Below are 10901 nucleotides of genomic sequence, written 5' to 3'. Positions count from 1 at the left end.
CATGTCACGTGACAACTCTTTCGACCAATCCAAGTTTTCTCAGCACGTGTGCACCAGCTAAGACCACGTGCTCTCTGCTCAGCGTAGCCCTTACTCTGTGACGTAGATATAAACATTTTTCTCCTTTATTGTCCCTACGTTGCAAAAAATGATTTGTGGGATTTACCTTGACATTACAGTCCTCTTACGCACTTTCCAAAGCACCCTAACCCGTTACATTTCGAAAACCTGGTTTGTTTTATACTGTTTACGACTACGAAGCGAAGAATGTTTTTTAACTTTTTGTCACTGAAATGTGACCCCCTCTTGCAGCAGCTGTGTTTGCGTGTAAGATGGCGAATGCGTCTCTGCTAGCTGTGTATATAAGAGTGCATGCTTCTTTTTGCAAAGGATGTTTCAGACCACTGTCATCCATTTTTTTTTTCAATATAACCGAAGAGTAATAACAAATGAAGGAAAATGAATACTTACTTGGAACATTCTGAACTGTAAAGAAAGAAAGATTCTTGAATTGGAAATATACACTGTATCGAAAACTTTCAATTCTTATAAAAACTGATTATTGACAGTAATAATTGCTTTCTCATCAGGACGTTCTCTTATAAAATTCCTTTCTTTAACTGCGATAACACTATGATAAATGCTCTTTCCAGCAAATTTAAAGGAGAATAAGGAAAACGTAGCAAGCAGGCAAAAATTGTTATCCAATGCTGTATATATTACCAAACTTGAATAAGTTTTGTGATTTAAAATTGCGGTCAAATTTCACAAATGGTACCAAAGCTGTTGTTTTTTTAATGGGTTTGTCATTTCACTAATCTCTAAGGTCATGGCACACTCTTTGCAAAAACCGCATGTTCTGAAGTAGCCTGCAAACCTAGTTCTTATTTCATGGTTCGCTAAAACATCCGGGCGATATGTGCGTAGAAAACACAAAATGCAATAAAACTTACGCAGGCCAAAATAAACAGAACAATGGCCTTGAGTATCTTTGACGAGCTACCAATAAGCATTCACATGTACTCTTTTAAAAGAGCATCTCATGCACTTAATATGCGCTGTTTACTGCATTATATGAATTTTGTTATTGTTTGCGCCACTCGCGCTTAGTTGCGATTGCTTTGTTATACCGTTTATTTTTTAGGTCTTTTTATAATGGAACGTAGCATCTAAATAACAATGCCCCTGAGAGGAAGAGTTATAAAACTGAACTGAGCCGCATCGACTTACTTGTATTCATGATAGCATCCAGGCCGGGAATCTGCTGCGCCTCAGAGAATCCTGGGATGTAGGAAAGAGCTGAAAAAACTGAGATCATCCCATGATGTTATTACTGGCTGTAATTGAAATCATTCAAATAATAAATGCGAAAGAACCTACCTTTTTCGCGAGTTTGCGTTGCAGGAAGAACGGTGTTATAAGGACCAAACAAGAACATCAACGCGTTGTTGCGTAAAGAAAGAAGAATAAATACATTCTGCCTTGCTCAAAGTGGAGCCAGCGTCTTCACTGATATCTGGAAGATTGTTAACCCCCTGTCATACTCACCTACACTCCGTAGATTGTGCAGTTCTCAATCAGGCCGTACATCAGCCCATTTTTTATATATACGGATTAGATTTAATTTCTTAAGTAAATATCTACTCTGCAGTCTATACAAGTGCTCATTTTTACACATTTTATTTAGCCCTACAAATAAAGTGTCTATGGTGCGCGAGCAAGTAGAACAACATCTACCAGAATTCAATAAATCACATTGACAGTCTCATAGACATCAAACAAAAAAAAGCTAAAATTCCTCCTCCGCGTTCACACGCTATTATGCGATTCAGATTAACGATTTTACTAACACGCTATATAAGACCTGTCTGTTGAGTGCAGCAGGATCGAAGATAGTTCCAAACTGTTTCCAACTGCAGTCAAGGCAATTACCCTGGTTAACGGTTTTAACTACACTACTGTGACGACACAGAAATGTCACATCTCCTGTCTTCGACATTTGACGTAAAGAAAATTTCGACGCAAAACTTTTATTGCTACCAGAGTAGGCAGAAAGCAAAAAAGAAAACACATAGGCATTCGAACGTCAGTGCTCACTTACACAATACCAAAGCGCAGCATCTCGCTGTCAGTCCCATCGTCATGCCGTCGCTTTCTCCCAATCGGGTGTCCTGAAAAGTGTCGCGAGGCTATAGCAGTGTCCCTTAGAAGCGATGAGCTCAGCGCGCAGCGCGGCCTCACAATGATCGACGTCTGGCCGTTCGGGAAAGGCTACGCGGGCAGCGGCCTCTTTTCTGCTGCTCTTCATTTATTTCTTGACGCCGCGTGACGCGATTTCCAAGGGCCAGTGGCTTAAGCGGAAGAGAAGGACCGCACGTTCTCAATCAGCATATGTTCTGGCCACGCTTCCCCTCATCTGCGTCAGCCAGGCATGTGCTCGATGAATGGGAGGAGGGCAAGCAAAGGGTGCGTATTCTTACCTGCGTTCCTCGCCCTTTTAACCGAATAAGCCTTCCCTGACACGTTCTCCGAATACTTTTCTCCTTGCCTTCTCTTATCATGTTTTTCTTGTCGGCTGGACTTTCGTTGGTCATTTCCTCGCCTTTTCATGGTCTGCTGTTGTTTTCCTTAATATTTACGCCGGTTTCTTTTTCGTCTTCTTTTAGCTTCTTTACCCTCCGCCGCTTCTCGCTCCCTTCTCATCCTCTGGGCCGTTGTTTCTGTCGGCGAGGCTTTGTGTGGTACGGACGATGATTGCAACATTCAAGCCCTTCCATTCCCTCCACGGTCGAGCGCTCGCAGTCGTGAGAGAGTGCAGGAGGCAGTAGATCTCACAACAGAGGACCGTGTTCGTACTCGTGTTGCCCGGCATGCCCGCTTGTTGTTCGCACCTCCACCCAGGCTGATGTTCCGTCTTTTTTTTTTTTTCCATTATTGGAGACCAGGTGGAAAATTTTCGCGTTTCATCTTTTTTCTTTCTTCAGCATCGAGTGCAGCATTTATGGCCGGTGACCGCTTGATTAACTCGATGAAATATGATATCCGTAGCGAATACGAAGCAGGCGCGCATGCGTGGAAAGCTGGAAGCAGGACAACATCGCTTGCCGCCTTTCGTGCACATTTGCGCAAGCGTCTATGAACCGACAAAAATGTGGCAAAAGGTTCGTGTTCCATCTCTTTTTTTTTTTTTTGTTTCCGGCGGAATGGTACAGCAGTTGGCGATGCCATGCACGCTCCATAAGCATCGCAGATGACATGTGTCGTACCTAGTTAGGCCCGCATAAATAACAGCTGCTTTCACCTTTCGCGCCTTTCAGGACCGCTGCGAAACTTGTCACATTCTTTGTTTCGCTGTCGCGATGATGTATAAAGGTGTAAAATAGTGTTTGCTGGACGTACAAGAAATACGCATTTGTTCTACAAGGTACAGGCAGGACACAATGCAATATTTATAAGCAAATGGTTTGAAGGAATAACAATCTGCCCCCCTCGACGCGCTTGCTGAACCGGCGACTGACATCATGGCTAGTGGTCCGAGGCTGGCAGGATTTGACTTGTCCATCTGTCCTCTGCGTATGCTTGTCATAAAAGCTACTTGCGTCCTTTCTGAAAGCTTCTGAAATGCAAAATGATTTAACTGCACCCTGTACATGTTCAGTTCATTAAAGAACTCGGACTTTCAATTTTAACGGGCATTATCATACGTGATAGAAACGCAGTGTGCGAATAGGTACCCCTTCCTTCGCCACTTTTGATGAAGGCTGAGTTATGGAAAACGTATGAATGACTTTATTAAAACAAGGACAAAAGCTTAACTAACCTTACCTCCCCCCCTCCCCCCCCCCCCCCCCCCTTTTTTTGTTTTATAGAGCTCGAGTGCTATCTCCCCTCTGAATGGCAGTGACTGTTTTTGAAGGGCATCCTTGCGCGAATACCTCTGATCTTTTTGCTCATCGGAGTAACATTGCACTTGTCCAGGAACTTGTAAAGAGGCATAATGTTAGCAGCAAAAAGCAGTTAATGTTTATCCATTGCACGTTAATAGGCCTCGCGCGAGGGAATGCGGCTACCAAGTTTAGTGTCCGAAGTCACTGTAGAAAACAGCACTACAAGCAGCCCTCATTCCATCACCATCCAATATGACCTTTCATTTAGTTTTGAGGGGACTTCACTTTTTTTTGCCGCTATCCGAAAATGTGAAACCTCATCGATATGGTTCTTGTTCACGGAGTGATGGCGTTTTATATCGCTCATCTTCTTTTGGAGCTCGATTTGGCTTCCTGCATCGACGTCCACGATGTTTCGGCCAAATTAGTTCGCACCGATTTCCGGAGTCTTTGTATATCACAGTTGCCTCGCCTCAGTGGCTGAAGGGTGAAGGGTCTGAACGAAAGCCTGGGAAAACGGGCTCGATCACGGTTGCGGAGTCTGCGTTTCGATGAAAGCTAAACACACGGCGCGTGTGCTGTCACATATCTGCACACGTTCGAAGATTCCAGGTAGTCGAACTTATCCGGAGCATTCTACTAAGGCGTCCAACATATAGCCCCAATTGCTTTAGGAGCGGGTGCTCTTAAGTGTACGTACATGTACGGAGGTCAATTTTCGGTGAGGAATATTGCCAGGGGGCGCTCGGAGCGAAAGACGAAGTGAATCGGCTCCGCACTGGCGGGAGATACCTAGAATTCGGACCGTGGAATTTTGCCTGTACCGGCTCAGTTAAGCTAGACCCAGCCACCAGCATCGTGACAGTATATACGACACTGGAGAGATCTGGATCTGCGAGCACTGCAGTATTGCAAGTTTTCAGCCATGAGTCGCAGAAAGCCACACGTGAGCTCGTTATTAGCTAAGGCATTCTGCGCAATTTTATGTCGCACGCGATGTCCTGCTTGTTCTGGATCCCTTACCAGCGGCTCGCCACAATCTCACTCAAGAGCTTTCGCTTCAATGTGGCAATGAGGGATTCTAGGTAAGTGACGTCTGCTTTCCTGCCAATTATTGGTGGTGCCTGCCCCGTAGCGGTGACTCAGTGATTAGGGTACTGGACTGCTGAGCCCGATTAACTGGGTTCGACCCCGGCCGCGGCGACCTCGAATCAATCAATGAACGCAAAATGCAAGGGGCTTGTGTTAAAAACCCCAGGCGATCAAATTAATCAAGGACCCAGAACTACAGCGTCCTTGAAAGCCCATGCCGCTTTGAGAAGTTAGACCTACCATACTATATACCTGTATATTACGCAGATCCGTTCACGTGGTTTTCATTTTTGGCGCGTTTGGTAAAAGCTGACATTGAAACAACGCTTTCTCATCCTTTCTTCGCCTTCTGAACTGTATGTTTCAACACCCTGTAATCGTGGATTACACGGGCTCGGAAACACCTGCCTAATCGTCTGTTGAAAAAAAGGTCTCTAAGATGTTTGTTGCTGAATCATGACCGATTAACACTGTAAAGCACATGAGGCAACCCGTCCGTAGCAGTAATATCTGTGCATCCTGAGTAGACTTTCCGCTTTAGTGGTACGCAACGCCTCACTTCCGAAAATAATAAGCAGTGCACGACCACGATAAAGTGCTCATGACCCTCTAACGCAAATGAGAGAGATCTGCTTCCGACATTTACCAGTATATTTAACAAATATTTAGGGGAAACCCCCAATGTGGAGTATATACTTTTAATAAGGGAGTAATTACTCGTCGACATTCACCTAGGCTTAGCCACACGGCTACAATGGGAAGCCTACAGCTTTCTCAAAATCTTCGCAGTTTAAGACATATTCCTCATGGTCCGGGGGTGAAACAAAAAACCAGCTCCTTTCCGAGGTACTCATTCTGCTGGCAAAATTGTTTGGAATGTGTACTCAAGTTAGAATACATGTTAGATTAAAAACTCAAGTATTTCAGCAAGGGAAAGGTTTTAAAATTTGCAGACTAAAGAGATGCTGTTAAAGGTGCTTCTCGTAAACCGAAACTAAATTGCCCTCGTTATTTTTCTGCACATTGTGGGTCAGCCTGAAGGTTGGGGCGTCATAACCCCTCTCGAATAGAACACGTGTTTTGTTTGTTTGTTTGTTTTTTGCACGAAGCATTACTTACTTATGTGTAGCCTTAGGATCGTGCGCCTGCGGTGCTCTAAAGTTTCTATGAGGTTCAAGTCAAATTTTGTTTAGTGTTGATGCTCTCTGGCTGTCATTTAGGGGGGGGGGGGGCATAATTGGCCAAAATACCGCTTAATTGAGGTACAAAACTTCTCGTATCCTGTCTGAAGTGTTAGTTCACGACATCCCCAATAAGTGCTTTGCCATATACGTACGCGGTTTGAAATAATCACCTACAATAACAATAAGGCAGATACGCATGGTGTCACAAGGTAGTCATTGCACAGGAAACACTATGTACAGTCTCCTAAGTTCCTGAGGTTTGTAGGAAGGAATGCGGTAGTCTTGCAAATCTTCAAGAGGCTGATCACCGGTACGCGACCATCCCCAACATAACAAATCTCCAAATGTCGCCCTGTGCTATCGTGCTGGACGCGCATCTGCTACGTTAGGACTAATAAGCACATACGCATTGCAGGTGCGCAATGTAGTATCGCTTCCCCCTTGCTTCCTTTAATTCCAGTGTCCTGTTTTTGATTACTGCTTGCTTCAAATATTTCCTTACAGCACCATTTCATGTCAAGCTACCAGCTCTTGTACGCGTTCTGTGATACTCTGCAGGTATACGCTGTAAACCTGTCAGCGCGATGTCTGCAGTGATATGCCGTTTTTTACAGAAGCCCCTGTCGTGCAGTCCTGATGGTCGCAACTACCCCGGATTTCATTCGGCGCTTCAGATGAAAATACAATTTTCACGTGATAACGTGACAAGACCCTGTTATCGAGAAAGACTGACATCGGGGTAGAAAAGTCACGGGCTTGGCATGGTAGGGGGTGGTTGCCAGGTAACATGACTGTACAGCGACCGGTCGTCGGAGTGGGCGGCGTCATGACATCACATGATAAGGCTCAGATGACAGGCGCTATTAATTCGCGAACTGACTTTGAAATGAAGGGAGTATGGTGAGATAGGAACCACAACATTGATATCGAGTTAGACAGCCTGCCTCTAGGCTGCGCACTCACGTTCATCCTGTTTCATTACAGCGCGGTTTAATCTATGTCAGTGTTCCGTATAATGCAGCATATTTGATCATAGAGGCAGAGTAAGTGGAAGGAAACAGAGATCCTCAAGCGGAACCGGCAAATCAAATGGGAGCCATTAGCTATGTCAAGCCATGCCATTAAAGGCAGAGCTTTAGTGTTCATACTGTTCTGAATTTTCTCTCGAAACGTCCCTATTTAGCTGTGCCCTAACGGACGAGGAAAGCGAGAAAAATGCATTACGCGTGGATTCTGAATTAGCCCACGTTACACCACTTCATTTCTGCCCGTCACCGCCAATAAATTACCGTTTTTATAAGGACTTTACTGGTTAAAAGTGCCAAAACCCTCCCAACGTCTCCTTGCAGCAGGGCACACCTAGTCGTATATTGTGAATCCACACTTCGTACAAAGTCATGCCGCAACCACGCAATGCATCATTCACTGAGAGTCAGTATGAGTACTGCCGAAAACGCGGACCACGAGGATCAAGAGAGGTGCCTTTTGAATGAGGTGGACTCTTTATTGAAGACCGATCACAAGGCCAGCGGCGACAAAAAGGACGCAAGCTTCGAGAAAGTTGGTGGAGGTTTTTAGAAATAATGACTTGTGGCTTCTGCAGGTAGGTAAAAACAGAGGTTTATTCGTTGTATCTGAGGGTGTGTTCAAATGAGAAGGCAGGCTAGGAAATCAGTGAGAACATCATCACCTAAGCTAAAAAGCCTAACTAGAATAAGAAGAAAGGCTATGAAAATAGGTAGTGACTTAGGTCTGGAGCACTTAGGCAATGCGATTAACGTGATTTGTAAAAGTAACAAGTTTCGAGTGTGTTTAACAGCAAAGACACAGAAAAAAGTTACACCATTTAGGAATGTTGTAAACAAAAAAGGCTCATGGCAAAATGAGGGCAGGTTGTATTTAAAGAAGCATTTACAAAAATGTGATGTGTGCGATCCGTTTGCTACCGAAAATTCTAATCCGGTCGTACATTACTTGGAAGGGAATGAAAATATCGGGAACACGTTTTCAGTTGATGTTTAACACGGTCTCAAACGCGCGCTACGCTTCTTGCTTGGGTTAAACCTTTGAGTCATTTCAAACTCGGAAGAGTTGGCTACCAACGATTTTCCAACTTCACTTGAATTTTTTTCTGACCAGTGCATTCATAACAAACACAGCAGTTTTTACATGCAACGTCGAGTTATTTGTATCGAGGTGCCTGTGATGCTTACTGTTGCTTAAGGGAACAGGGTAAGCCCTATACTTCTCATGCATTTTTGGCCACGTTGAGGAAAAGGTTTCTCAGCAACTAAACCTGGTAACACATACATCATTTTGTTTGAACGTTTGTGCATATTTTACTGAACTAGACATAACAGAACAGTTTTAAAATTAGATTTTAATCACAATTCTTTAATCTAGTAAGTAAATTTTGGTTTTGTAGATTTAAAGATTCGTAATGAGTAAAGTTTTGTTTCAAATTGTTTAATTCTAGTTCAGTAGTTGCCAAACGTTATGTAGACGGATGAAAAAAGTTATCAGCTTCTTATCTTGAAAGGTATAAAAAATAATGAAACCTTTGTAATAAAAACACTGTTTTGTGATAATTGAGCCTAAGGCAGAAAAAGAGGTTAAAATCAATTTTATATTTCCACAAGCACCATCAAGCTATTAGAACTAATAGCCCCCAGCTTCGTAGAAAGTGACAAAATCATTTATGCGCGTTTCGATTTGTTGCTTTGCTTACCGGCCCTCTTTTGTGCGTAGAAAATGCCTATTTTCGACGTTCGTAGCCTTAAAGCGCTGTTTTAACTAAAACACCCTTGAAATATTATGCCAAATGTTTGAGTAGAACATGCCTTAATAAACATTTTCCTATTTCTGATATTTATCGTTCCAGCTTGAAGAATTTGGCTGGTAAAGCGGTCGTTTACCAGAAGTATTTGTATTGAGTTAATTGCTCGTCTGAGCCATTCCCAGTTGGTTTTTGAGTTGTCGCCAATTTAGAGTGCTTGCATATATCGGCTAGCATCAGCTTAACTGGTTAAGATTTCGACTATCCGCCTTACTTTTCTTGCGCTTCGCGGCTGCATGTTATCCTCATCAAATGATATTTGGCGGTAACCTCATAGAGGCACGATCCCCATTGGAAAGCAGCGAGTCATGCGTGCATGCAAATACACATTTGTATTCTCACACAAAAATGTTCAACAATAATCTCGTTTAAAACTTGTATGAAGGCCACTCTTCCGCCATAACTCTCTCGACATATTCTGTTGGCCCGTGCTACATTCCCTCGCCAGAATGCGTAAAGGCCCTGTAAAAGCACCTCTAATAAAAGCAGAGGAAACAGCGCTAAATGCAGCGTACCTTGTTATTCTGGTATCTGGCCACATTTCCCTACCGGGCTTACCAGCTGTGGAAAAACTAAATACCTCTAAGAGCGCACTGACTACTAGTGCAACATGCGACACTTCAGATGCTGATACTGCCTTCTGCCAACTATACACAAAGATGAGCACGTAATAGACGTGCTGTAATTTAATCATTTCAGCTACAGAAACTTGTGAAGCACTCCACGCTATCTTTCGGCATCATATTTCATCACGTGCCACTGATTGGAAGAAACTGTCCATGTTTGTTAAAATTTGCCTATTACGCAATAGCGTGTACAGCTCTCTCGGCCGAAAAGCTATTCCCGCATCCTGGCTTGAGAGTAAGGTTTTAAGGACTAGTCGAAAACGTCTCGGAAAAAACACGTCCGTGATTTCGTATCATAAATTGTGACGCAAAGTATTTTTGTGCAGCATTCACAATGATATCATATCCCTTAGCTTCCCATTCAGCAACAATCTACTAATCAAGATAGAGGCTAGTTTACAATAGGAAATCGAACCAATGACAAATGCATATATCTGCAAATGTATTTCGTTAATTGTAAGTCTAAGTGTCCACATGGATGACAGACATTAAGCCTTATTTCTCCAAACTCCAACAGAAGGAATGATATGCAAAAATTCACAGAATGAAAAATCGGTGTTAAAAGCACCATCACATCTACCCTTAAGAGCTGATCATCCTTTACATTTTTTGCCATCGTACTGCAATATACCCAAAACGTTCGCATTTTCTAGCCTTAGAATAGTTTAGTATGTTATATTAAAGTTTTATATCCTACGTAACAGATATTTGTGTATTATCATATATTTCTAGCGCAGACAACCATTATCTAGACCAGCACGACAAAAAAAAGTCTGGAGGACACCAGGCAAATGTTTAATACCAGAAGTTGTTCTTGAAAGAAGCCTTCAAGAACTATACAAAGCCTTTAAGCTTCGCACGCTAAATTATGTAAGACCTTAGTGATGGCAAATATTGCGTGAAAAAAAACAACAAAATATAGTGTTTAAACAGTTTCTTTAGAAGTATTGCAATAAAGCATGCCATCCAAATGAACAGCCGGCCAAATCTTTACCATGCGTTCGTGACAGCCGCGTTTTCTGTTATTCTGAGCATTACACATGAGTTAGGCTACTACGAGTTCAAGTATAAGCTACGGCATACCAAGCCTAAGCTTATTTTTGACATTCCGACAAGTTTTATCCGCCCTAAGGCGCAGAAGCCGAAAAAATGCGGTCATCACGCATGTCAGCTAAAGATTTGGTAGACTGTACACTGACAATAAAGAGCCTCTAGCCAATGTGTGAAGAATTGCTTGGAAGGATACGACAGGTGTGCGGCGACTCATTTTATTAGG

Source organism: Amblyomma maculatum, chromosome 4 (genome assembly GCF_055883805.1).
Source record: "Amblyomma maculatum isolate TAMU_Amacu chromosome 4, ASM5588380v1, whole genome shotgun sequence".
Taxonomy (NCBI): domain Eukaryota; kingdom Metazoa; phylum Arthropoda; class Arachnida; order Ixodida; family Ixodidae; genus Amblyomma; species Amblyomma maculatum.
This window is presented reverse-complemented; position numbering follows the sequence as displayed.